We start from the raw sequence: 19,390 nt of genomic DNA, 5'->3' as shown, positions 1-19,390 counted from the left end.
AATACGAAGACCATGAACCATGAAACGGAGGCCACCCGAGCATAGAAATAGCAAGAAAAAAAACAAAAAAAAACCGCACGTAAAATCTAAAAAAACGCAAACGGACAACGAAAAAGGGGGGTGCAACACGAGGACTTCCCATGGGGTCACCCATCCTAGTACTACTCTCGCCCAAGCACGCTTAACTGCGGAGTTCTGATGGGATCCGGTGCATTAGTGCTGGTATGATCGCACCCGAAATACTGTCCATGCTTATTGCTTGTATGTCTTAAAAGACACAGAACCTCCTTTGTTTTCGTACGCGAGGCGTGGGACCCACGTGACCGATCGGCTCCGTTCCAAAAATACGAAGACCATGAACCATGAAACGGAGGCCACCCGAGCATAGAAATAGCAAGAAAAAAAACAAAAAAAAACCGCACGTAAAATCTAAAAAAACGCAAACGGACAACGAAAAAGGGGGGGTGCAACACGAGGACTTCCCAGGGGGTCACCCATCCTAGTACTACTCTCGCCCAAGCATGCTTAACTGCGGAGTTCTGATGGGATCCGGTGCATTAGTGCTGGTATGATCGCACCCGAAATACTATCCATGCTTATTGCTTGTATGTCTTAAAAGACGCAGAACCTCCTTTGTTTTCGTACGCGAGGCGTGGAACCCACGTGACCGATCGGCTCCGTTCCAAAAATACGAAAACCATCAACCATGAAGCGGAGGCCACCCGAGCATAGAAATAGCAAAAAAGAAAAAAAAACAAAAAAAAAACCGCACGTAAAATCTAAAAAAACGCAAACGGACAACGAAAAAGGGGGGTGCAACACGAGGACTTCCCAGGGGGTCACCCATCCTAGTACTACTCTCGCCCAAGCACGCTTAACTGCGGAGTTCTGATGGGATCCGGTGCATTAGTGCTGGTATGATCGCACCCGAAATACTATCCATGCTTATTGCTTGTATGTCTTAAAAGACGCAGAACCTCCTTTGTTTTCGTACGCGAGACGTGGGACCCACGTGACCGATCGGCTCCGTTCCAAAAATACGAAGACCATGAACCATGAAACGGAGGCCACCCGAGCATAGAAATAGCAAGAAAAAAAACAAAAAAAAACCGCACGTAAAATCTAAAAAAACGCAAACGGACAACGAAAAAGGGGGGGGTGCAACACGAGGACTTCCCAGGGGGTCACCCATCCTAGTACTACTCTCGCCCAAGCACGCTTAACTGCGGAGTTCTGATGGGATCCGGTGCATTAGTGCTGGTATGATCGCACCCGAAATACTATCCATGCTTATTGCTTGTATGTCTTAAAAGACGCAGAACCTCCTTTGTTTTCGTACGCGAGACGTGGGACCCACGTGACCGATCGGCTCCGTTCCAAAAATACGAAGACCATGAACCATGAAACGGAGGCCACCCGAGCATAGAAATAGCAAGAAAAAAAACAAAAAAAAACCGCACGTAAAATCTAAAAAAACGCAAACGGACAACGAAAAAGGGGGGGTGCAACACGAGGACTTCCCAGGGGGTCACCCATCCTAGTACTACTCTCGCCCAAGCACGCTTAACTGCGGAGTTCTGATGGGATCCGGTGCATTAGTGCTGGTATGATCGCACCCGAAATACTATCCATGCTTATTGCTTGTATGTCTTAAAAGACGCAGAACCTCTTTTGTTTTCGTACGCGAGGCGTGGAACCCACGTGACCGATCGACTCCGTTCCAAAAATACGAAAACCATCAACCATGAAGCGGAGGCCACCCGAGCATAGAAATAGCAAGAAAGAAAAAAAAACAAAAAAAAACCGCACGTAAAATTTAAAAAAACGCAAACGGACAACGAAAAAGGGGGGTGCAACACGAGGACTTCCCAGGGGGTCACCCATCCTAGTACTACTCTCGCCCAAGCACGCTTAACTGCGGAGTTCTGATGGGATCCGGTGCATTAGTGCTGGTATGATCGCACCCGAAATACTATCCATGCTTATTGCTTGTATGTCTTAAAAGACGCAGAACCTCCTTTGTTTTCGTACGCGAGGCGTGGGACCCACGTGACCGATCGGCTCCGTTCCAAAAATACGAAGACCATCAACCAAGAAGCGGAGGCCACCTGAGCATAGAAATAGCAAGAAAGAAAAAAAAACAAAAAAAAAACGCACGTAAAATCTAAAAAAACGCAAACGGACAACGAAAAAGGGGGGTGCAACACGAGGACTTCCCATGGGGTCACCCATCCTAGTACTACTCCCGCCCAAGCACGCTTAACTGTGGAGTTCTAATGGGATCCGGTGCATTAGTGCTGGTATGATCGCACCCGAAATACTGTCCATGCTTATTGCTTGTATGTCTTAAAAGACACAGAACCTCCTTTGTTTTCGTACGCGAGGCGTGGGACCCACGTGACCGATCGGCTCCGTTCCAAAAATACGAAGACCATGAACCATGAAACGGAGGCCACCCGAGCATAGAAATAGCAAGAAAAAAAAACAAAAAAAAACCGCACGTAAAATCTAAAAAAACGCAAACGGACAACAAAAAAGGGGGGTTGCAACACGAGGACTTCCCAGCGGGTCACCCATCCTAGTACTACTCTCGCCCAAGCACGCTTAACTGCGGAGTTCTGATGGGATCCGGTGCATTAGTGCTGGTATGATCGCACCCGAAATACTATCCATGCTTATTGCTTTTATGTCTTAAAAGACGCAGAACCTCCTTTGTTTTCGTACGCGAGGCGTGGGACCCACGTGACCGATCGGCTCCGTTCCAAAAATACGAAAACCATCAACCATGAAGCGGTGGCCACCCGAGCATAGAAATAGCAAGAAAGAAAACAAAAAAACACCGCACGTAAAATCTAAAAAAACGCAAACGGGCAACGAAAAAGGGGGGGTACAACACGAGGACTTCCCAAGGGGTCACCCATCCTAGTACTACTCTCGCCCAAGCACGCTTAACTGCGGAGTTCTGTTGGGATCCGGTGCATTAGTGCTGGTATGATAGCACCCGAAATACTATCCATGCTTATTGCTTTTATGTCTTAAAAGACGCAGAACCTCCTTTGTTTTCGTACGCGAGGCGTTGGACCCACGTGACCGATCGGCTCCGTTCCAAAAATACGAAAACCATCAACTATGAAGCGGAGGCCACCCGAGCATAGAAATAGCAAGAAAGAAAAAAAACCGCACGTAAAATCTAAAAAAACGCAAACGGACAACGAAAAAGGGGGGTGCAACACAAGGACTTCCCATGGGGTCACCCATCCTAGTACCACTCTCGCCCAAGCACGCTTAACTACGGAGTTCTGATGGGATCCGGTGCATTAGTGCTGGTATGATCGCACCCGAAATACTGTCCATGCTTATTGCTTGTATGTCTTAAAAGACACAGAACCTCCTTTGTTTTCGTACGCGAGGCGTGGGACCCACGTGACCGATCGGCTCCGTTCCAAAAATACGAAGACCATGAACCATGAAACGGAGGCCACCCGAGCATAGAAATAGCAAGAAAAAAAAAACAAAAAAAAACCGCACGTAAAATCTAAAAAAACGCAAACGGACAACGAAAAAGGGGGGTGCAACACGAGGACTTCCCGGGGGGTCACCCATCCTAGTACTACTCTCGCCCAAGCACGCTTAACTGCGGAGTTCTGATGGGATCCGGTGCATTAGTGCTGGTATGATCGCACCCGAAATACTATCCATGCTTATTGCTTGTATGTCTTAAAAGACGCAGAACCTCCTTTGTTTTCGTACGCGAGGCGTGGGACCCACGTGACCGATCAGCTCCGTTCCAAAAATACGAAGACCATCAACCATAAAGCGGAGGCCACCCGAGCATAGAAATAGCAAGAAAGAAAAAAAAACAAAAAAAAAACCGCACGTAAAATCTAAAAAAACGCAAACGGACAACGAAAAAGGGGGGTGCAACACGAGGACTTCCTAGGGGGTCACCCATTCTAGTACTACTCTCGCCCAAGCACGCTTAACTGCGGAGTTCTGATGGGATCCGGTGCATTAGTGCTGGTATGATCGCACCTGAAATACTATCCATGCTTATTGCTTGTATGTCTTAAAAGACGCAGAACCTCCTTTGTTTTCGTACGCGAGGCGTGGGACCCACGTGACCGATCAGCTCCGTTCCAAAAATACGAAGACCATCAACCATGAAGCGGAGGCCAGCCGAGCATAGAAATAGCAAGAAAGAAAAAAAACAAAAAAAAAACCGCACGTAAAATCTAAAAAAACGCAAACGGACAACGAAAAAGGGGGGTGCAACACGAGGACTTACCATGTGGTCACCCATCCTAGTACTACTCCCGCCCAAGCACGCTTAACTGCGGAGTTCTGATGGGATCCGGTGCATTAGTGCTGGTATGATCGCACCCGAAATACTGTCCATGCTTATTGCTTGTATGTCTTAAAAGACACAGAACCTCCTTTGTTTTCGTACGCGAGGCGTGGGACCCACGTGACCGATCGGCTCCGTTCCAAAAATACGAAGACCATGAACCATGAAACGGAAGCCACCCGAGCATAGAAATAGCAAGAAAAAAAAAACAAAAAAAAACCGCACGTAAAATCTAAAAAAACGCAAACGGACAACGAAAAAGGGGGGTGCAACACGAGGACTTCCCGGGGGGTCACCCATCCTAGTACTACTCTCGCCCAAGCACGCTTAACTGCGGAGTTCTGATGGGATCCGGTGCATTAGTGCTGGTATGATCGCACCCGAAATACTATCCATGCTTATTGCTTGTATGTCTTAAAAGACGCAGAACCTCCTTTGTTTTCGTACGCGAGGCGTGGGACCCACGTGACCGATCGGCTCCGTTCCAAAAATACGAAGACCATGAACCATGAAACGGAGGCCACCCGAGCATAGAAATAGCAAGAAAAAAAACAAAAACAAACCGCACGTAAAATCTAAAAAAACGCAAACGGACAACGAAAAAGGGGGGGTGCAACACGAGGACTTCCCAGGGGGTCACCCATCCTAGTACTACTCTCGCCCAAGCACGCTTAACTGCGGAGTTCTGATGGGATCCGGTGCATTAGTGCTGGTATGATCGCACCCGAAATACTATCCATGCTTATTGCTTGTATGTCTTAAAAGACGCAGAACCTCCTTTGTTTTCGTACGCGAGGCGTGGAACCCACGTGACCGATCGGCTCCGTTCCAAAAATACGAAAACCATCAACCATGAAGCGGAGGCCACCCGAGCATAGAAATAGCAAAAAAGAAAAAAAAACAAAAAAAACCGCACGTAAAATCTAAAAAAACGCAAACGGACAACGAAAAAGGGGGGTGCAACACGAGGACTTCCCAGGGGGTCACCCATCCTAGTACTACTCTCGCCCAAGCACGCTTAACTGCGGAGTTCTGATGGGATCCGGTGCATTAGTGCTGGTATGATCGCACCCGAAATACTATCCATGCTTATTGCTTGTATGTCTTAAAAGACGCAGAACCTCCTTTGTTTTCGTACGCGAGGCGTGGAACCCACGTGACCGATCGGCTCCGTTCCAAAAATACGAAAACCATCAACCATGAAGCGGAGGCCACCCGAGCATAGAAATAGCAAAAAAGAAAAAAAAACAAAAAAAAAACCGCACGTAAAATCTAAAAAAACGCAAACGGACAACGAAAAATGGGGGTGCAACACGAGTACTTCCCAGGGGGTCACCCATCCTAGTACTACTCTCGCCCAAGCACGCTTAACTGCGGAGTTCTGATGGGATCCGGTGCATTAGTGCTGGTATGATCGCACCCGAAATACTATCCATGCTTATTGCTTGTATGTCTTAAAAGACGCAGAACCTCCTTTGTTTTCGTACGCGAGACGTGGGACCCACGTGACCGATCGGCTCCGTTCCAAAAATACGAAGACCATGAACCATGAAACGGAGGCCACCCGAGCATAGAAATAGCAAGAAAAAAAACAAAAAAAAACCGCACGTAAAATCTAAAAAAACGCAAACGGACAACGAAAAAGGGGGGGTGCAACACGAGGACTTCCCAGAGGGTCACCCATCCTAGTACTACTCTCGCCCAAGCACGCTTAACTGCGGAGTTCTGATGGGATCCGGTGCATTAGTGCTGGTATGATCGCACCCGAAATACTATCCATGCTTATTGCTTGTATGTCTTAAAAGACGCAGAACCTCCTTTGTTTTCGTACGCGAGGCGTGGAACCCACGTGACCGATCGGCTCCGTTCCAAAAATACGAAAACCATCAACCATGAAGCGGAGGCCACTCGAGCATAGAAATAGCAAAAAAGAAAAAAAAACAAAAAAAAACCGCACGTAAAATCTAAAAAAACGCAAACGGACAACGAAAAAGGGGGGTGCAACACGAAGACTTCCCAGGGGGTCACCCATCCTAGTACTACTCTCGCCCAAGCACGCTTAACTGCGGAGTTCTGATGGGATCCGGTGCATTAGTGCTGGTATGATCGCACCCGAAATACTATCCATGCTTATTGCTTGTATGTCTTAAAAGACGCAGAACCTCTTTTGTTTTCGTACGCGAGGCGTGGAACCCACGTGACCGATCGACTCCGTTCCAAAAATACGAAAACCATCAACCATGAAACGGAGGCCACCCGAGCATAGAAATAGCAAGAAAGAAAAAAAAACAAAAAAAAACCGCACGTAAAATTTAAAAAAACGCAAACGGACAACGAAAAAGGGGGGTGCAACACGAGGACTTCCCAGGGGGTCACCCATCCTAGTACTACTCTCGCCCAAGCACGCTTAACTGCGGAGTTCTGATGGGATCCGGTGCATTAGTGCTGGTATGATCGCACCCGAAATACTATCCATGCTTATTGCTTGTATGTCTTAAAAGACGCAGAACCTCCTTTGTTTTCGTACGCGAGGCGTGGGACCCACGTGACCGATCGGCTCCGTTCCAAAAATACGAAGACCATCAACCATGAAGCGGAGGCCACCTGAGCATAGAAATAGCAAGAAAGAAAAAAAAACAAAAAAAAACGCACGTAAAATCTAAAAAAACGCAAACGGACAACGAAAAAGGGGGGTGCAACACGAGGACTTCCCATGGGGTCACCCATCCTAGTACTACTCCCGCCCAAGCACGCTTAACTGTGGGGTTCTAATGGGATCCGGTGCATTAGTGCTGGTATGATCGCACCCGAAATACTGTCCATGCTTATTGCTTGTATGTCTTAAAAGACACAGAACCTCCTTTGTTTTCGTACGCGAGGCGTGGGACCCACGTGACCGATCGGCTCCGTTCCAAAAATACGAAGACCATGAACCATGAAACGGAGGCCACCCGAGCATAGAAATAGCAAGAAAAAAAAAACAAAAAAAAACCGCACGTAAAATCTAAAAAAACGCAAACGGACAACAAAAAAGGGGGGTTGCAACACGAGGACTTCCCAGCGGGTCACCCATCCTAGTACTACTCTCGCCCAAGCACGCTTAACTGCGGAGTTCTGATGGGATCCGGTGCATTAGTGCTGGTATGATCGCACCCGAAATACTATCCATGCTTATTGCTTTTATGTCTTAAAAGACGCAGAACCTCCTTTGTTTTCGTACGCGAGGCGTGGGACCCACGTGACCGATCGGCTCCGTTCCAAAAATACGAAAACCATCAACCATGAAGCGGTGGCCACCCGAGCATAGAAATAGCAAGAAAGAAAACAAAAAAACACCGCACGTAAAATCTAAAAAAACGCAAACGGGCAACGAAAAAGGGGGGGTACAACACGAGGACTTCCCAAGGGGTCACCCATCCTAGTACTACTCTCGCCCAAGCACGCTTAACTGCGGAGTTCTGTTGGGATCCGGTGCATTAGTGCTGGTATGATAGCACCCGAAATACTATCCATGCTTATTGCTTTTATGTCTTAAAAGACGCAGAACCTCCTTTGTTTTCGTACGCGAGGCGTTGGACCCACGTGACCGATCGGCTCCGTTCCAAAAATACGAAAACCATCAACTATGAAGCGGAGGCCACCCGAGCATAGAAATAGCAAGAAAGAAAAAAAACCGCACGTAAAATCTAAAAAAACGCAAACGGACAACGAAAAAGGGGGGTGCAACACAAGGACTTCCCATGGGGTCACCCATCCTAGTACCACTCTCGCCCAAGCACGCTTAACTACGGAGTTCTGATGGGATCCGGTGCATTAGTGCTGGTATGATCGCACCCGAAATACTGTCCATGCTTATTGCTTGTATGTCTTAAAAGACACAGAACCTCCTTTGTTTTCGTACGCGAGGCGTGGGACCCACGTGACCGATCGGCTCCGTTCCAAAAATACGAAGACCATGAACCATGAAACGGAGGCCACCCGAGCATAGAAATAGCAAGAAAAAAAAAACAAAAAAAAACCGCACGTAAAATCTAAAAAAACGCAAACGGACAACGAAAAAGGGGGGTGCAACACGAGGACTTCCCAGGGGGTCACCCATCCTAGTACTACTCTCGCCCAAGCACGCTTAACTGCGGAGTTCTGATGGGATCCGGTGCATTAGTGCTGGTATGATCGCACCCGAAATACTATCCATGCTTATTGCTTGTATGTCTTAAAAGACGCAGAACCTCCTTTGTTTTCGTACGCGAGGCGTGGGACCCACGTGACCGATCAGCTCCGTTCCAAAAATACGAAGACCATCAACCATAAAGCGGAGGCCACCCGAGCATAGAAATAGCAAGAAAGAAAAAAAAACAAAAAAAAAACCGCACGTAAAATCTAAAAAAACGCAAACGGACAACGAAAAAGGGGGGTGCAACACGAGGACTTCCTAGGGGGTCACCCATTCTAGTACTACTCTCGCCCAAGCACGCTTAACTGCGGAGTTCTGATGGGATCCGGTGCATTAGTGCTGGTATGATCGCACCTGAAATACTATCCATGCTTATTGCTTGTATGTCTTAAAAGACGCAGAACCTCCTTTGTTTTCGTACGCGAGGCGTGGGACCCACGTGACCGATCAGCTCCGTTCCAAAAATACGAAGACCATCAACCATGAAGCGGAGGCCAGCCGAGCATAGAAATAGCAAGAAAGAAAAAAAACAAAAAAAAAACCGCACGTAAAATCTAAAAAAACGCAAACGGACAACGAAAAAGGGGGGTGCAACACGAGGACTTACCATGTGGTCACCCATCCTAGTACTACTCCCGCCCAAGCACGCTTAACTGCGGAGTTCTGATGGGATCCGGTGCATTAGTGCTGGTATGATCGCACCCGAAATACTGTCCATGCTTATTGCTTGTATGTCTTAAAAGACACAGAACCTCCTTTGTTTTCGTACGCGAGGCGTGGGACCCACGTGACCGATCGGCTCCGTTCCAAAAATACGAAGACCATGAACCATGAAACGGAAGCCACCCGAGCATAGAAATAGCAAGAAAAAAAAAACAAAAAAAAAACCGCACGTAAAATCTAAAAAAACGCAAACGGACAACGAAAAAGGGGGGTGCAACACGAGGACTTCCCAGGGGGTCACCCATCCTAGTACTACTCTCGCCCAAGCACGCTTAACTGCGGAGTTCTGATGGGATCCGGTGCATTAGTGCTGGTATGATCGCACCCGAAATACTATCCATGCTTATTGCTTGTATGTCTTAAAAGACGCAGAACCTCCTTTGTTTTCGTACGCGAGGCGTGGGACCCACGTGACCGATCGGCTCCGTTCCAAAAATACGAAGACCATGAACCATGAAGCGCAGGCCACCCGAGCATAGAAATAGCAAGAAAGAAAAAAAACAAAAAAAAAAACGCACGTAAAATCTAAAAAAACGCAAACGGACAACGAAAAAGGGGGGTGCAACACGAGGACTTCCCAGGGGGTCACCCATCCTAGTACTACTCTCGCCCAAGCACGCTTAACTGCAGAGTTCTGATGGGATCCGGTGCATTAGTGCTGGTATGATCGCACCCAAAATACTATCCATGCTTATTGCTTGTATGTCTTAAAAGACGCAGAACCTCCTTTGTTTTCGTACGCGAGGCGTGGGACCCACGTGACCGATCAGCTCCGTTCCAAAAATACGAAGACCATCAACCATGAAGCGGAGGCCACCCGAGCATAGAAATAGCAAGAAAGAAAAAAAACCGCACGTAAAATCTAAAAAAACGCAAACGGACAACGAAAAAGGGGGGTGCAACACAAGGACTTCCCATGGGGTCACCCATCCTAGTACCACTCTCGCCCAAGCACGCTTAACTACGGAGTTCTGATGGGATCCGGTGCATTAGTGCTGGTATGATCGCACCCGAAATACTGTCCATGCTTATTGCTTGTATGTCTTAAAAGACACAGAACCTCCTTTGTTTTCGTACGCGAGGCGTGGGACCCACGTGACCGATCGGCTCCGTTCCAAAAATACGAAGACCATGAACCATGAAACGGAGGCCACCCGAGCATAGAAATAGCAAGAAAAAAAAAACAAAAAAAAACCGCACGTAAAATCTAAAAAAACGCAAACGGACAACGAAAAAGGGGGGTGCAACACGAGGACTTCCCAGGGGGTCACCCATCCTAGTACTACTCTCGCCCAAGCACGCTTAACTGCGGAGTTCTGATGGGATCCGGTGCATTAGTGCTGGTATGATCGCACCCGAAATACTATCCATGCTTATTGCTTGTATGTCTTAAAAGACGCAGAACCTCCTTTGTTTTCGTACGCGAGGCGTGGGACCCACGTGACCGATCAGCTCCGTTCCAAAAATACGAAGACCATCAACCATGAAGCGGAGGCCACCCGAGCATAGAAATAGCAAGAAAGAAAAAAAACAAAAAAAAAACCGCACGTAAAATCTAAAAAAACGCAAACGGACAACGAAAAAGGGGGGTGCAACACGAGGACTTCCTAGGGGGTCACCCATTCTAGTACTACTCTCGCCCAAGCACGCTTAACTGCGGAGTTCTGATGGGATCCGGTGCATTAGTGCTGGTATGATCGCACCTGAAATACTATCCATGCTTATTGCTTGTATGTCTTAAAAGACGCAGAACCTCCTTTGTTTTCGTACGCGAGGCGTGGGACCCACGTGACCGATCAGCTCCGTTCCAAAAATACGAAGACCATCAACCATGAAGCGGAGGCCAGCCGAGCATAGAAATAGCAAGAAAGAAAAAAAACAAAAAAAAAACCGCACGTAAAATCTAAAAAAACGCAAACGGACAACGAAAAAGGGGGGTGCAACACGAGGACTTACCATGGGGTCACCCATCCTAGTACTACTCCCGCCCAAGCACGCTTAACTGCGGAGTTCTGATGGGATCCGGTGCATTAGTGCTGGTATGATCGCACCCGAAATACTGTCCATGCTTATTGCTTGTATGTCTTAAAAGACACAGAACCTCCTTTGTTTTCGTACGCGAGGCGTGGGACCCACGTGACCGATCGGCTCCGTTCCAAAAATACGAAGACCATGAACCATGAAACGGAAGCCACCCGAGCATAGAAATAGCAAGAAAAAAAAAACAAAAAAAACTGCACGTAAAATCTAAAAAAACGCAAACGGACAACGAAAAAGGGGGGTGCAACACGAGGACTTCCCAGGGGGTCACCCATCCTAGTACTACTCTCGCCCAAGCACGCTTAACTGCGGAATTCTGATGGGATCCGGTGCATTAGTGCTGGTATGATCGCACCCGAAATACTGTCCATGCTTATTGCTTGTATGTCTTAAAAGACACAGAACCTCCTTTGTTTTCGTACGCGAGGCGTGGGACCCACGTGACCGATCGGCTCCGTTCCAAAAATACGAAGACCATGAACCATGAAACGGAGGCCACCCGAGCATAGAAATAGCAAGAAAAAAAAAACAAAAAAAAACCGCACGTAAAATCTAAAAAAACGCAAACGGACAACGAAAAAGGGGGGTGCAACACGAGGACTTCCCAGGGGGTCACCCATCCTAGTACTACTCTCGCCCAAGCACGCTTAACTGCGGAGTTCTGATGGGATCCGGTGCATTAGTGCTGGTATGATCGCACCCGAAATACTATCCATGCTTATTGCTTGTATGTCTTAAAAGACGCAGAACCTCCTTTGTTTTCGTACGCGAGGCGTGGGACCCACGTGACCGATCATCTCCGTTCCAAAAATACGAAGACCATCAACCATGAAGCGGAGGCCACCCGAGCATAGAAATAGCAAGAAAGAAAAAAAACAAAAAAAAAACCGCACGTAAAATCTAAAAAAACGCAAACGGACAACGAAAAAGGGGGGTGCAACACGAGGACTTCCTAGGGGGTCACCCATTCTAGTACTACTCTCGCCCAAGCACGCTTAACTGCGGAGTTCTGATGGGATCCGGTGCATTAGTGCTGGTATGATCGCACCTGAAATACTATCCATGCTTATTGCTTGTATGTCTTAAAAGACGCAGAACCTCCTTTGTTTTCGTACGCGAGGCGTGGGACCCACGTGACCGATCAGCTCCGTTCCAAAAATACGAAGACCATCAACCATGAAGCGGAGGCCAGCCGAGCATAGAAATAGCAAGAAAGAAAAAAAACAAAAAAAAAACCGCACGTAAAATCTAAAAAAACGCAAACGGACAACGAAAAAGGGGGGTGCAACACGAGGACTTACCATGGGGTCACCCATCCTAGTACTACTCCCGCCCAAGCACGCTTAACTGCGGAGTTCTGATGGGATCCGGTGCATTAGTGCTGGTATGATCGCACCCGAAATACTGTCCATGCTTATTGCTTGTATGTCTTAAAAGACACAGAACCTCCTTTGTTTTCGTACGCGAGGCGTGGGACCCACGTGACCGATCGGCTCCGTTCCAAAAATACGAAGACCATGAACCATGAAACGGAAGCCACCCGAGCATAGAAATAGCAAGAAAAAAAAAACAAAAAAAACCGCACGTAAAATCTAAAAAAACGCAAACGGACAACGAAAAAGGGGGGTGCAACACGAGGACTTCCCAGGGGGTCACCCATCCTAGTACTACTCTCGCCCAAGCACGCTTAACTGCGGAATTCTGATGGGATCCGGTGCATTAGTGCTGGTATGATCGCACCCGAAATACTGTCCATGCTTATTGCTTGTATGTCTTAAAAGACACAGAACCTCCTTTGTTTTCGTACGCGAGGCGTGGGACCCACGTGACCGATCGGCTCCGTTCCAAAAATACGAAGACCATGAACCATGAAACGGAGGCCACCCGAGCATAGAAATAGCAAGAAAAAAAAAACAAAAAAAAACCGCACGTAAAATCTAAAAAAACGCAAACGGACAACGAAAAAGGGGGGTGCAACACGAGGACTTCCCAGGGGGTCACCCATCCTAGTACTACTCTCGCCCAAGCACGCTTAACTGCGGAGTTCTGATGGGATCCGGTGCATTAGTGCTGGTATGATCGCACCCGAAATACTATCCATGCTTATTGCTTGTATGTCTTAAAAGACGCAGAACCTCTTTTGTTTTCGTACGCGAGGCGTGGGACCCACGTGACCGATCAGCTCCGTTCCAAAAATACGAAGACCATCAACCATGAAGCGGAGGCCACCCGAGCATAGAAATAGCAAGAAAGAAAAAAAACAAAAAAAAAACCGCACGTAAAATCTAAAAAAACGCAAACGGACAACGAAAAAGGGGGGTGCAACACGAGGACTTCCTAGGGGGTCACCCATTCTAGTACTACTCCCGCCCAAGCACGCTTAACTGCGGAGTTCTGATGGGATCCGGTGCATTAGTGCTGGTATGATCGCACCTGAAATACTATCCATGCTTATTGCTTGTATGTCTTAAAAGACGCAGAACCTCCTTTGTTTTCGTACGCGAGGCGTGGGACCCACGTGACCGATCAGCTCCGTTCCAAAAATACGAAGACCATCAACCATGAAGCGGAGGCCAGCCGAGCATAGAAATAGCAAGAAAGAAAAAAAACAAAAAAAAAACCGCACGTAAAATCTAAAAAAACGCAAACGGACAACGAAAAAGGGGGGTGCAACACGAGGACTTACCATGGGGTCACCCATCCTAGTACTACTCCCGCCCAAGCACGCTTAACTGCGGAGTTCTGATGGGATCCGGTGCATTAGTGCTGGTATGATCGCACCCGAAATACTGTCCATGCTTATTGCTTGTATGTCTTAAAAGACACAGAACCTCCTTTGTTTTCGTACGCGAGGCGTGGGACCCACGTGACCGATCGGCTCCGTTCCAAAAATACGAAGACCATGAACCATGAAACGGAAGCCACCCGAGCATAGAAATAGCAAGAAAAAAAAAACAAAAAAAACCGCACGTAAAATCTAAAAAAACGCAAACGGACAACGAAAAAGGGGGGTGCAACACGAGGACTTCCCAGGGGGTCACCCATCCTAGTACTACTCTCGCCCAAGCACGCTTAACTGCGGAATTCTGATGGGATCCGGTGCATTAGTGCTGGTATGATCGCACCCGAAATACTATCCATGCTTATTGCTTGTATGTCTTAAAAGACGCAGAACCTCCTTTGTTTTCGTACGCGAGGCGTGGGACCCACGTGACCGATCGGCTCCGTTCCAAAAATACGAAGACCATGAACCATGAAGCGCAGGCCACCCGAGCATAGAAATAGCAAGAAAGAAAAAAAACAAAAAAAAAACCGCACGTAAAATCTAAAAAAACGCAAACGGACAACGAAAAAGGGGGGTGCAACACGAGGACTTCCCAGGGGGTCACCCATCCTAGTACTACTCTCGCCCAAGCACGCTTAACTGCAGAGTTTTGATGGGATCCGGTGCATTAGTGCTGGTATGATCGCACCCGAAATACTATCCATGCTTATTGCTTGTATGTCTTAAAAGACGCAGAACCTCCTTTGTTTTCGTACGCGAGGCGTGGGACCCACGTGACCGATCAGCTCCGTTCCAAAAATACGAAGACCATCAACCATGAAGCGGAGGCCACCCGAGCATAGAAATAGCAAGAAAGAAAAAAAAACAAAAAAAACCGCACGTAAAATCTAAAAAAACGCAAACGGACAACGAAAAAGGGGGGTGCAACACGAGGACTTCCCATGGGTCACCCATCCTAGTACTACTCTCGCCCAAGCACGCTTAACTGCGGAGTTCTGATGGGATCCGGTGCATTAGTGCTGGTATGATCGCACCCGAAATACTGTCCATGCTTATTGCTTGTATGTCTTAAAAGACACAGAACCTCCTTTGTTTTCGTACGCGAGGCGTGGGACCCACGTGACCGATCGGCTCCGTTCCAAAAATACGAAGACCATGAACCATGAAACGGAAGCCACCCGAGCATAGAAATAGCAAGAAAAAAAAAACAAAAAAAACCGCACGTAAAATCTAAAAAAACGCAAACGGACAACGAAAAAGGGGGGTGCAACACGAGGACTTCCCAGGGGGTCACCCATCCTAGTACTACTCTCGCCCAAGCACGCTTAACTGCGGAATTCTGATGGGATCCGGTGCATTAGTGCTGGTATGATCGCACCCGAAATACTATCCATGCTTATTGCTTGTATGTCTTAAAAGACGCAGAACCTCCTTTGTTTTCGTACGCGAGGCGTGGGACCCACGTGACCGATCGGCTCCGTTCCAAAAATACGAAGACCATGAACCATGAAGCGCAGGCCACCCGAGCATAGAAATAGCAAGAAAGAAAAAAAACAAAAAAAAAACCGCACGTAAAATCTAAAAAAACGCAAACGGACAACGAAAAAGGGGGGTGCAACACGAGGACTTCCCAGGGGGTCACCCATCCTAGTACTACTCTCGCCCAAGCACGCTTAACTGCAGAGTTCTGATGGGATCCGGTGCATTAGTGCTGGTATGATCGCACCCGAAATACTATCCATGCTTATTGCTTGTATGTCTTAAAAGACGCAGAACCTCCTTTGTTTTCGTACGCGAGGCGTGGGACCCACGTGACCGATCAGCTCCGTTCCAAAAATACGAAGACCATCAACCATGAAGCGGAGGCCACCCGAGCATAGAAATAGCAAGAAAGAAAAAAAAACAAAAAAAACCGCACGTAAAATCTAAAAAAACGCAAACGGACAACGAAAAAGGGGGGTGCAACACGAGGACTTCCCATGGGTCACCCATCCTAGTACTACTCTCGCCCAAGCACGCTTAACTGCGGAGTTCTGATGGGATCCGGTGCATTAGTGCTGGTATGATCGCACCCGAAATACTGTCCATGCTTATTGCTTGTATGTCTTAAAAGACACAGAACCTCATTTGTTTTCGTACGCGAGGCGTGGGACCCACGTGACCGATCGGCTCCGTTCCAAAAATACGAAGACCATGAACCATGAAACGGAGGCCACCCGAGCATAGAAATAGCAAGAAAAAAAAAACAAAAAAAAACCGCACGTAAAATCTAAAAAAACGCAAACGGACAACGAAAAAGGGGGGTGCAACACGAGGACTTGCCAGGGGGTCACCCATCCTAGTACTACTCTCGCCCAAGCACGCTTAACTGCGAAGTTCTGATAGGATCCGGTGCATTAGTGCTCGTATGATCGCACCCGAAATACTATCCATGCTTATTGCTTGTATGTCTTAAAAGACGCAGAACCTCCTTTGTTTTCGTACGCGAGGCGTGGAACCCACGTGACCGATCGGCTCCGTTCCAAAAATACGAAAACCATCAACCATGAAGCGGAGGCCACCCGAGCATAGAAATAGCAAGAAAGAAAAAAAACAAAAAAAAACCGCACGTAAAATCTAAAAAAACGCAAACGGACAACGAAAAAGGGGGGTGCAACACGAGGACTTCCCAGGGGGTCACCTATCCTAGTACTACTCTCGCCCAAGCACGCTTAACTGCGGAGTTCTGATGGGATCCGGTGCATTAGTGCTGGTATGATCGCACCCGAAATACTATCCATGCTTATTGCTTGTATGTCTTAAAAGACGCAGAACCTCCTTTGTTTTCGTACGCGAGGCGTGGGACCCACGTGACCGATCGGCTCCGTTCCAAAAATACGAAGACCATGAACCATGAAGCGCAGGCCACCCGAGCATAGAAATAGCAAGAAAGAAAAAAAAACAAAAAAAAAACCGCACGTAAAATCTAAAAAAACGCAAACGGACAACGAAAAAGGGGGGTGCAACACGAGGACTTCCCATGGGGTCACCCATCCTAGTACTACTCCCGCCCAAGCACGCTTAACTGCGGAGTTCTGATGGGATCCGGTGCATTAGTGCTGGTATGATCGCACCCGAAATACTGTCCATGCTTATTGCTTGTATGTCTTAAAAGACACAGAACCTCCTTTGTTTTCGTACGCGAGGCGTGGGACCCACGTGACCGATCGGCTCCGTTCCAAAAATACGAAGACCATGAACCATGAAACGGAGGCCACCCGAGCATAGAAATAGCAAGAAAAAAAAAACAAAAAAAAACCGCACGTAAAATCTAAAAAAACGCAAACGGACAACGAAAAAGGGGGGTGCAACACGAGGACTTCCCAGGGGGTCACCCATCCTAGTACTACTCTCGCCCAAGCACGCTTAACTGCGGAGTTCTGATGGGATCAGGTGCATTAGTGCTGGTATGATCGCACCCGAAATACTATCCATGCTTATTGCTTGTATGTCTTAAAAGACGCAGAACCTCCTTTGTTTTCGTACGCGAGGCGTGGAACCCACGTGACCGATCGGCTCCGTTCCAAAAATTCGAAAACCATCAACCATGAAGCGGAGGCCACCCGAGCATAGAAATAGCAAGAAAGAAAAAAAACAAAAAAAACCGCACGTAAAATCTAAAAAAACGCAAACGGACAACGAAAAAGGGGGGGTGCAACACGAGGACTTCCCAGGGGGTCACCCATCCTAGTACTACTCTCACCCAAGCACGCTTAACTGCGGAGTTCTGATGGGATCCGGTGCATTAGTGCTGGTATGATCGCACCCGAAATACTGTCCATGCTTATTGCTTGTATGTCTTAAAAGACACAGAACCTCATTTGTTTTCGTACGCGAGGCGTGGAACCCACGTGACCGATCGGCTCCGTTCCAAAAATTCGAAAACCATCAACCATGAAGCGGAGGCCACCCGAGCATAGAAATAGCAAGAAAGAAAAAAAAACAAAAAAAACCGCACGTAAAATCTAAAAAAACGCAAACGGACAACGAAAAAGGGGGGGTACAACACGAGGACTTCCCAGGGGGTCACCCATCCTAGTACTACTCTCACCCAAGCACGCTTAACTGCGGAGTTCTGATGGGATCCGGTGCATTAGTGCTGGTATGATCGCACCCGAAATACTATCCATGCTTATTGCTTGTATGTCTTAAAAGACGCAGAACCTCCTTTGTTTTCGTACGCGAGGCGTGGGACCCACGTGACCGATCGGCTCCGTTCCAAAAATACGAAGACCATAAACCATGAAGCGCAGGCCACCCGAGCATAGAAATAGCAAGAAAGAAAAAAAACAAAAAAAAACCGCACGTAAAATCTAAAAAAACGCAAACGGACAACGAAAAAGGGGGGTGCAACACGAGGACTTCCCAGGGGGTCACCCAACCTAGTACTACTCTCGCCCAAGCACGCTTAACTGCAGAGTTCTGATGGGATCCGGTGCATTAGTGCTGGTATGATCGCACCCGAAATACTATCCATGCTTATTGCTTGTATGTCTTAAAAGACGCAGAACCTCCTTTGTTTTCGTACGCGAGGCGTGGGACCCACGTGACCGATCAGCTCCGTTCCAAAAATACGAAGACCATCAACCATGAAGCGGAGGCCACCCGAGCATAGAAATAGCAAGAAAGAAAAAAAAACAAAAAAAAACCGCACGTAAAATCTAAAAAAACGCAAACGGACAACGAAAAAGGGGGGTGCAACACGAGGACTTCCCATGGGTCACCCATCCTAGTACTACTCTCGCCCAAGCACGCTTAACTGCGGAGTTCTGATGGGATCCGGTGCATTAGTGCAGGTATGATCGCACCCGAAATACTGTCCATGCTTATTGCTTGTATGTCTTAAAAGACACAGAACCTCCTTTGTTTTCGTACGCGAGGCGTGGGACCCACGTGACCGATCGGCTCCGTTCCAAAAATACGAAGACCATGAACCATGAAACGGAGGCAACCCGAGCATAGAAATAGCAAGAAAAAAAAACAAAAAAAACCGTACGTAAAATCTAAAAAAACGCAAACGGACAACGAAAAAGGGGGGTGCAACACGAGGACTTCCCAGGGGGTCACCCATCCTAGTACTACTCTCGCCCAAGCACGCTTAACTGCGAAGTTCTGATGGGTTCTGGTGCATTAGTGCTGGTATGATCGCACCCGAAATACTATCCATGCTTATTGCTTGTATGTCTTATAAGACGCAGAACCTCCTTTGTTTTTGTACGCGAGGCGTGGAACCCACGTGAACGATCGGCTCCGTTCCAAAAATACGAAAACCATCAACCATGAA

General features: G+C 47.6%; 56 non-coding genes across 56 annotated transcripts; all 56 read right to left on the bottom strand.

Annotated features, from left to right (window-relative positions):
- Positions 1-117: 117 nt before the first annotated feature.
- LOC145152892 (5S ribosomal RNA) lies at positions 118-236 on the bottom strand. The gene has a single exon (XR_013733414.1). It is a non-coding gene; the product is annotated as a 5S ribosomal RNA (ribosomal RNA).
- Positions 237-461: 225 nt separating this feature from the next.
- LOC145136077 (5S ribosomal RNA) lies at positions 462-580 on the bottom strand. Its single transcript, XR_013720217.1, has one exon. It is a non-coding gene; the product is annotated as a 5S ribosomal RNA (ribosomal RNA).
- A 230-nt stretch (positions 581-810) lies between these two features.
- LOC145144005 (5S ribosomal RNA) lies at positions 811-929 on the bottom strand. Its single transcript, XR_013725027.1, has one exon. It is a non-coding gene; the product is annotated as a 5S ribosomal RNA (ribosomal RNA).
- Positions 930-1,155: 226 nt separating this feature from the next.
- Positions 1,156-1,274, bottom strand: LOC145143993 (5S ribosomal RNA). The gene has a single exon (XR_013725016.1). It is a non-coding gene; the product is annotated as a 5S ribosomal RNA (ribosomal RNA).
- A 225-nt stretch (positions 1,275-1,499) lies between these two features.
- On the bottom strand, positions 1,500-1,618 carry LOC145143981 (5S ribosomal RNA). Its single transcript, XR_013725005.1, has one exon. It is a non-coding gene; the product is annotated as a 5S ribosomal RNA (ribosomal RNA).
- A 229-nt stretch (positions 1,619-1,847) lies between these two features.
- LOC145143968 (5S ribosomal RNA) lies at positions 1,848-1,966 on the bottom strand. The gene has a single exon (XR_013724993.1). It is a non-coding gene; the product is annotated as a 5S ribosomal RNA (ribosomal RNA).
- Positions 1,967-2,195: 229 nt separating this feature from the next.
- LOC145143807 (5S ribosomal RNA) lies at positions 2,196-2,314 on the bottom strand. Its single transcript, XR_013724842.1, has one exon. It is a non-coding gene; the product is annotated as a 5S ribosomal RNA (ribosomal RNA).
- Positions 2,315-2,540: 226 nt separating this feature from the next.
- LOC145144410 (5S ribosomal RNA) lies at positions 2,541-2,659 on the bottom strand. The gene has a single exon (XR_013725418.1). It is a non-coding gene; the product is annotated as a 5S ribosomal RNA (ribosomal RNA).
- Positions 2,660-2,884: 225 nt separating this feature from the next.
- On the bottom strand, positions 2,885-3,003 carry LOC145148557 (5S ribosomal RNA). Its single transcript, XR_013729436.1, has one exon. It is a non-coding gene; the product is annotated as a 5S ribosomal RNA (ribosomal RNA).
- Positions 3,004-3,221: 218 nt separating this feature from the next.
- Positions 3,222-3,340, bottom strand: LOC145144099 (5S ribosomal RNA). Its single transcript, XR_013725118.1, has one exon. It is a non-coding gene; the product is annotated as a 5S ribosomal RNA (ribosomal RNA).
- Positions 3,341-3,566: 226 nt separating this feature from the next.
- On the bottom strand, positions 3,567-3,685 carry LOC145153904 (5S ribosomal RNA). Its single transcript, XR_013734395.1, has one exon. It is a non-coding gene; the product is annotated as a 5S ribosomal RNA (ribosomal RNA).
- A 230-nt stretch (positions 3,686-3,915) lies between these two features.
- LOC145145849 (5S ribosomal RNA) lies at positions 3,916-4,034 on the bottom strand. The gene has a single exon (XR_013726803.1). It is a non-coding gene; the product is annotated as a 5S ribosomal RNA (ribosomal RNA).
- A 229-nt stretch (positions 4,035-4,263) lies between these two features.
- LOC145145215 (5S ribosomal RNA) lies at positions 4,264-4,382 on the bottom strand. Its single transcript, XR_013726201.1, has one exon. It is a non-coding gene; the product is annotated as a 5S ribosomal RNA (ribosomal RNA).
- Positions 4,383-4,608: 226 nt separating this feature from the next.
- Positions 4,609-4,727, bottom strand: LOC145153903 (5S ribosomal RNA). Its single transcript, XR_013734394.1, has one exon. It is a non-coding gene; the product is annotated as a 5S ribosomal RNA (ribosomal RNA).
- A 225-nt stretch (positions 4,728-4,952) lies between these two features.
- Positions 4,953-5,071, bottom strand: LOC145143957 (5S ribosomal RNA). The gene has a single exon (XR_013724982.1). It is a non-coding gene; the product is annotated as a 5S ribosomal RNA (ribosomal RNA).
- A 228-nt stretch (positions 5,072-5,299) lies between these two features.
- LOC145143945 (5S ribosomal RNA) lies at positions 5,300-5,418 on the bottom strand. Its single transcript, XR_013724971.1, has one exon. It is a non-coding gene; the product is annotated as a 5S ribosomal RNA (ribosomal RNA).
- Positions 5,419-5,648: 230 nt separating this feature from the next.
- On the bottom strand, positions 5,649-5,767 carry LOC145154186 (5S ribosomal RNA). Its single transcript, XR_013734671.1, has one exon. It is a non-coding gene; the product is annotated as a 5S ribosomal RNA (ribosomal RNA).
- A 225-nt stretch (positions 5,768-5,992) lies between these two features.
- LOC145153769 (5S ribosomal RNA) lies at positions 5,993-6,111 on the bottom strand. The gene has a single exon (XR_013734259.1). It is a non-coding gene; the product is annotated as a 5S ribosomal RNA (ribosomal RNA).
- Positions 6,112-6,340: 229 nt separating this feature from the next.
- Positions 6,341-6,459, bottom strand: LOC145155387 (5S ribosomal RNA). The gene has a single exon (XR_013735831.1). It is a non-coding gene; the product is annotated as a 5S ribosomal RNA (ribosomal RNA).
- Positions 6,460-6,688: 229 nt separating this feature from the next.
- On the bottom strand, positions 6,689-6,807 carry LOC145143933 (5S ribosomal RNA). The gene has a single exon (XR_013724960.1). It is a non-coding gene; the product is annotated as a 5S ribosomal RNA (ribosomal RNA).
- Positions 6,808-7,035: 228 nt separating this feature from the next.
- LOC145148221 (5S ribosomal RNA) lies at positions 7,036-7,154 on the bottom strand. Its single transcript, XR_013729115.1, has one exon. It is a non-coding gene; the product is annotated as a 5S ribosomal RNA (ribosomal RNA).
- Positions 7,155-7,381: 227 nt separating this feature from the next.
- Positions 7,382-7,500, bottom strand: LOC145144409 (5S ribosomal RNA). The gene has a single exon (XR_013725417.1). It is a non-coding gene; the product is annotated as a 5S ribosomal RNA (ribosomal RNA).
- Positions 7,501-7,725: 225 nt separating this feature from the next.
- Positions 7,726-7,844, bottom strand: LOC145148554 (5S ribosomal RNA). The gene has a single exon (XR_013729434.1). It is a non-coding gene; the product is annotated as a 5S ribosomal RNA (ribosomal RNA).
- Positions 7,845-8,062: 218 nt separating this feature from the next.
- On the bottom strand, positions 8,063-8,181 carry LOC145144098 (5S ribosomal RNA). Its single transcript, XR_013725117.1, has one exon. It is a non-coding gene; the product is annotated as a 5S ribosomal RNA (ribosomal RNA).
- Positions 8,182-8,407: 226 nt separating this feature from the next.
- On the bottom strand, positions 8,408-8,526 carry LOC145143922 (5S ribosomal RNA). The gene has a single exon (XR_013724949.1). It is a non-coding gene; the product is annotated as a 5S ribosomal RNA (ribosomal RNA).
- Positions 8,527-8,756: 230 nt separating this feature from the next.
- On the bottom strand, positions 8,757-8,875 carry LOC145145848 (5S ribosomal RNA). The gene has a single exon (XR_013726802.1). It is a non-coding gene; the product is annotated as a 5S ribosomal RNA (ribosomal RNA).
- Positions 8,876-9,104: 229 nt separating this feature from the next.
- LOC145145214 (5S ribosomal RNA) lies at positions 9,105-9,223 on the bottom strand. Its single transcript, XR_013726200.1, has one exon. It is a non-coding gene; the product is annotated as a 5S ribosomal RNA (ribosomal RNA).
- Positions 9,224-9,450: 227 nt separating this feature from the next.
- Positions 9,451-9,569, bottom strand: LOC145143910 (5S ribosomal RNA). The gene has a single exon (XR_013724938.1). It is a non-coding gene; the product is annotated as a 5S ribosomal RNA (ribosomal RNA).
- A 229-nt stretch (positions 9,570-9,798) lies between these two features.
- LOC145155101 (5S ribosomal RNA) lies at positions 9,799-9,917 on the bottom strand. Its single transcript, XR_013735558.1, has one exon. It is a non-coding gene; the product is annotated as a 5S ribosomal RNA (ribosomal RNA).
- Positions 9,918-10,135: 218 nt separating this feature from the next.
- LOC145144096 (5S ribosomal RNA) lies at positions 10,136-10,254 on the bottom strand. Its single transcript, XR_013725115.1, has one exon. It is a non-coding gene; the product is annotated as a 5S ribosomal RNA (ribosomal RNA).
- Positions 10,255-10,480: 226 nt separating this feature from the next.
- Positions 10,481-10,599, bottom strand: LOC145143899 (5S ribosomal RNA). The gene has a single exon (XR_013724927.1). It is a non-coding gene; the product is annotated as a 5S ribosomal RNA (ribosomal RNA).
- A 229-nt stretch (positions 10,600-10,828) lies between these two features.
- LOC145145846 (5S ribosomal RNA) lies at positions 10,829-10,947 on the bottom strand. The gene has a single exon (XR_013726801.1). It is a non-coding gene; the product is annotated as a 5S ribosomal RNA (ribosomal RNA).
- A 229-nt stretch (positions 10,948-11,176) lies between these two features.
- Positions 11,177-11,295, bottom strand: LOC145145543 (5S ribosomal RNA). The gene has a single exon (XR_013726510.1). It is a non-coding gene; the product is annotated as a 5S ribosomal RNA (ribosomal RNA).
- A 225-nt stretch (positions 11,296-11,520) lies between these two features.
- Positions 11,521-11,639, bottom strand: LOC145133865 (5S ribosomal RNA). The gene has a single exon (XR_013718799.1). It is a non-coding gene; the product is annotated as a 5S ribosomal RNA (ribosomal RNA).
- Positions 11,640-11,865: 226 nt separating this feature from the next.
- On the bottom strand, positions 11,866-11,984 carry LOC145143887 (5S ribosomal RNA). Its single transcript, XR_013724916.1, has one exon. It is a non-coding gene; the product is annotated as a 5S ribosomal RNA (ribosomal RNA).
- Positions 11,985-12,213: 229 nt separating this feature from the next.
- On the bottom strand, positions 12,214-12,332 carry LOC145145845 (5S ribosomal RNA). The gene has a single exon (XR_013726800.1). It is a non-coding gene; the product is annotated as a 5S ribosomal RNA (ribosomal RNA).
- A 229-nt stretch (positions 12,333-12,561) lies between these two features.
- Positions 12,562-12,680, bottom strand: LOC145145542 (5S ribosomal RNA). The gene has a single exon (XR_013726509.1). It is a non-coding gene; the product is annotated as a 5S ribosomal RNA (ribosomal RNA).
- Positions 12,681-12,905: 225 nt separating this feature from the next.
- LOC145133860 (5S ribosomal RNA) lies at positions 12,906-13,024 on the bottom strand. Its single transcript, XR_013718797.1, has one exon. It is a non-coding gene; the product is annotated as a 5S ribosomal RNA (ribosomal RNA).
- Positions 13,025-13,250: 226 nt separating this feature from the next.
- On the bottom strand, positions 13,251-13,369 carry LOC145143875 (5S ribosomal RNA). Its single transcript, XR_013724905.1, has one exon. It is a non-coding gene; the product is annotated as a 5S ribosomal RNA (ribosomal RNA).
- A 229-nt stretch (positions 13,370-13,598) lies between these two features.
- LOC145146229 (5S ribosomal RNA) lies at positions 13,599-13,717 on the bottom strand. The gene has a single exon (XR_013727173.1). It is a non-coding gene; the product is annotated as a 5S ribosomal RNA (ribosomal RNA).
- A 229-nt stretch (positions 13,718-13,946) lies between these two features.
- Positions 13,947-14,065, bottom strand: LOC145145541 (5S ribosomal RNA). Its single transcript, XR_013726508.1, has one exon. It is a non-coding gene; the product is annotated as a 5S ribosomal RNA (ribosomal RNA).
- Positions 14,066-14,290: 225 nt separating this feature from the next.
- Positions 14,291-14,409, bottom strand: LOC145133851 (5S ribosomal RNA). The gene has a single exon (XR_013718791.1). It is a non-coding gene; the product is annotated as a 5S ribosomal RNA (ribosomal RNA).
- A 229-nt stretch (positions 14,410-14,638) lies between these two features.
- LOC145146556 (5S ribosomal RNA) lies at positions 14,639-14,757 on the bottom strand. The gene has a single exon (XR_013727495.1). It is a non-coding gene; the product is annotated as a 5S ribosomal RNA (ribosomal RNA).
- A 228-nt stretch (positions 14,758-14,985) lies between these two features.
- LOC145144628 (5S ribosomal RNA) lies at positions 14,986-15,103 on the bottom strand. The gene has a single exon (XR_013725638.1). It is a non-coding gene; the product is annotated as a 5S ribosomal RNA (ribosomal RNA).
- A 225-nt stretch (positions 15,104-15,328) lies between these two features.
- On the bottom strand, positions 15,329-15,447 carry LOC145133844 (5S ribosomal RNA). Its single transcript, XR_013718786.1, has one exon. It is a non-coding gene; the product is annotated as a 5S ribosomal RNA (ribosomal RNA).
- Positions 15,448-15,676: 229 nt separating this feature from the next.
- Positions 15,677-15,795, bottom strand: LOC145155100 (5S ribosomal RNA). Its single transcript, XR_013735557.1, has one exon. It is a non-coding gene; the product is annotated as a 5S ribosomal RNA (ribosomal RNA).
- Positions 15,796-16,023: 228 nt separating this feature from the next.
- Positions 16,024-16,141, bottom strand: LOC145144627 (5S ribosomal RNA). The gene has a single exon (XR_013725637.1). It is a non-coding gene; the product is annotated as a 5S ribosomal RNA (ribosomal RNA).
- A 226-nt stretch (positions 16,142-16,367) lies between these two features.
- LOC145150669 (5S ribosomal RNA) lies at positions 16,368-16,486 on the bottom strand. Its single transcript, XR_013731478.1, has one exon. It is a non-coding gene; the product is annotated as a 5S ribosomal RNA (ribosomal RNA).
- Positions 16,487-16,714: 228 nt separating this feature from the next.
- On the bottom strand, positions 16,715-16,833 carry LOC145137896 (5S ribosomal RNA). The gene has a single exon (XR_013721275.1). It is a non-coding gene; the product is annotated as a 5S ribosomal RNA (ribosomal RNA).
- Positions 16,834-17,063: 230 nt separating this feature from the next.
- Positions 17,064-17,182, bottom strand: LOC145153719 (5S ribosomal RNA). Its single transcript, XR_013734212.1, has one exon. It is a non-coding gene; the product is annotated as a 5S ribosomal RNA (ribosomal RNA).
- Positions 17,183-17,408: 226 nt separating this feature from the next.
- Positions 17,409-17,527, bottom strand: LOC145142548 (5S ribosomal RNA). Its single transcript, XR_013723598.1, has one exon. It is a non-coding gene; the product is annotated as a 5S ribosomal RNA (ribosomal RNA).
- Positions 17,528-17,755: 228 nt separating this feature from the next.
- On the bottom strand, positions 17,756-17,874 carry LOC145155774 (5S ribosomal RNA). The gene has a single exon (XR_013736203.1). It is a non-coding gene; the product is annotated as a 5S ribosomal RNA (ribosomal RNA).
- Positions 17,875-18,103: 229 nt separating this feature from the next.
- On the bottom strand, positions 18,104-18,222 carry LOC145145376 (5S ribosomal RNA). Its single transcript, XR_013726351.1, has one exon. It is a non-coding gene; the product is annotated as a 5S ribosomal RNA (ribosomal RNA).
- A 228-nt stretch (positions 18,223-18,450) lies between these two features.
- On the bottom strand, positions 18,451-18,569 carry LOC145140042 (5S ribosomal RNA). Its single transcript, XR_013722066.1, has one exon. It is a non-coding gene; the product is annotated as a 5S ribosomal RNA (ribosomal RNA).
- Positions 18,570-18,798: 229 nt separating this feature from the next.
- On the bottom strand, positions 18,799-18,916 carry LOC145145565 (5S ribosomal RNA). The gene has a single exon (XR_013726531.1). It is a non-coding gene; the product is annotated as a 5S ribosomal RNA (ribosomal RNA).
- A 224-nt stretch (positions 18,917-19,140) lies between these two features.
- Positions 19,141-19,259, bottom strand: LOC145147735 (5S ribosomal RNA). The gene has a single exon (XR_013728629.1). It is a non-coding gene; the product is annotated as a 5S ribosomal RNA (ribosomal RNA).
- Positions 19,260-19,390: the final 131 nt, after the last annotated feature.

The sequence above is a fragment of the Lactuca virosa genome, chromosome 1 (assembly GCF_052849685.1).
Source record: "Lactuca virosa cultivar CGN04683 chromosome 1, Lactuca_virosa_CGN04683_v6, whole genome shotgun sequence".
NCBI lineage: Eukaryota > Viridiplantae > Streptophyta > Magnoliopsida > Asterales > Asteraceae > Lactuca > Lactuca virosa.
This window is presented reverse-complemented; position numbering and strand designations above follow the sequence as displayed.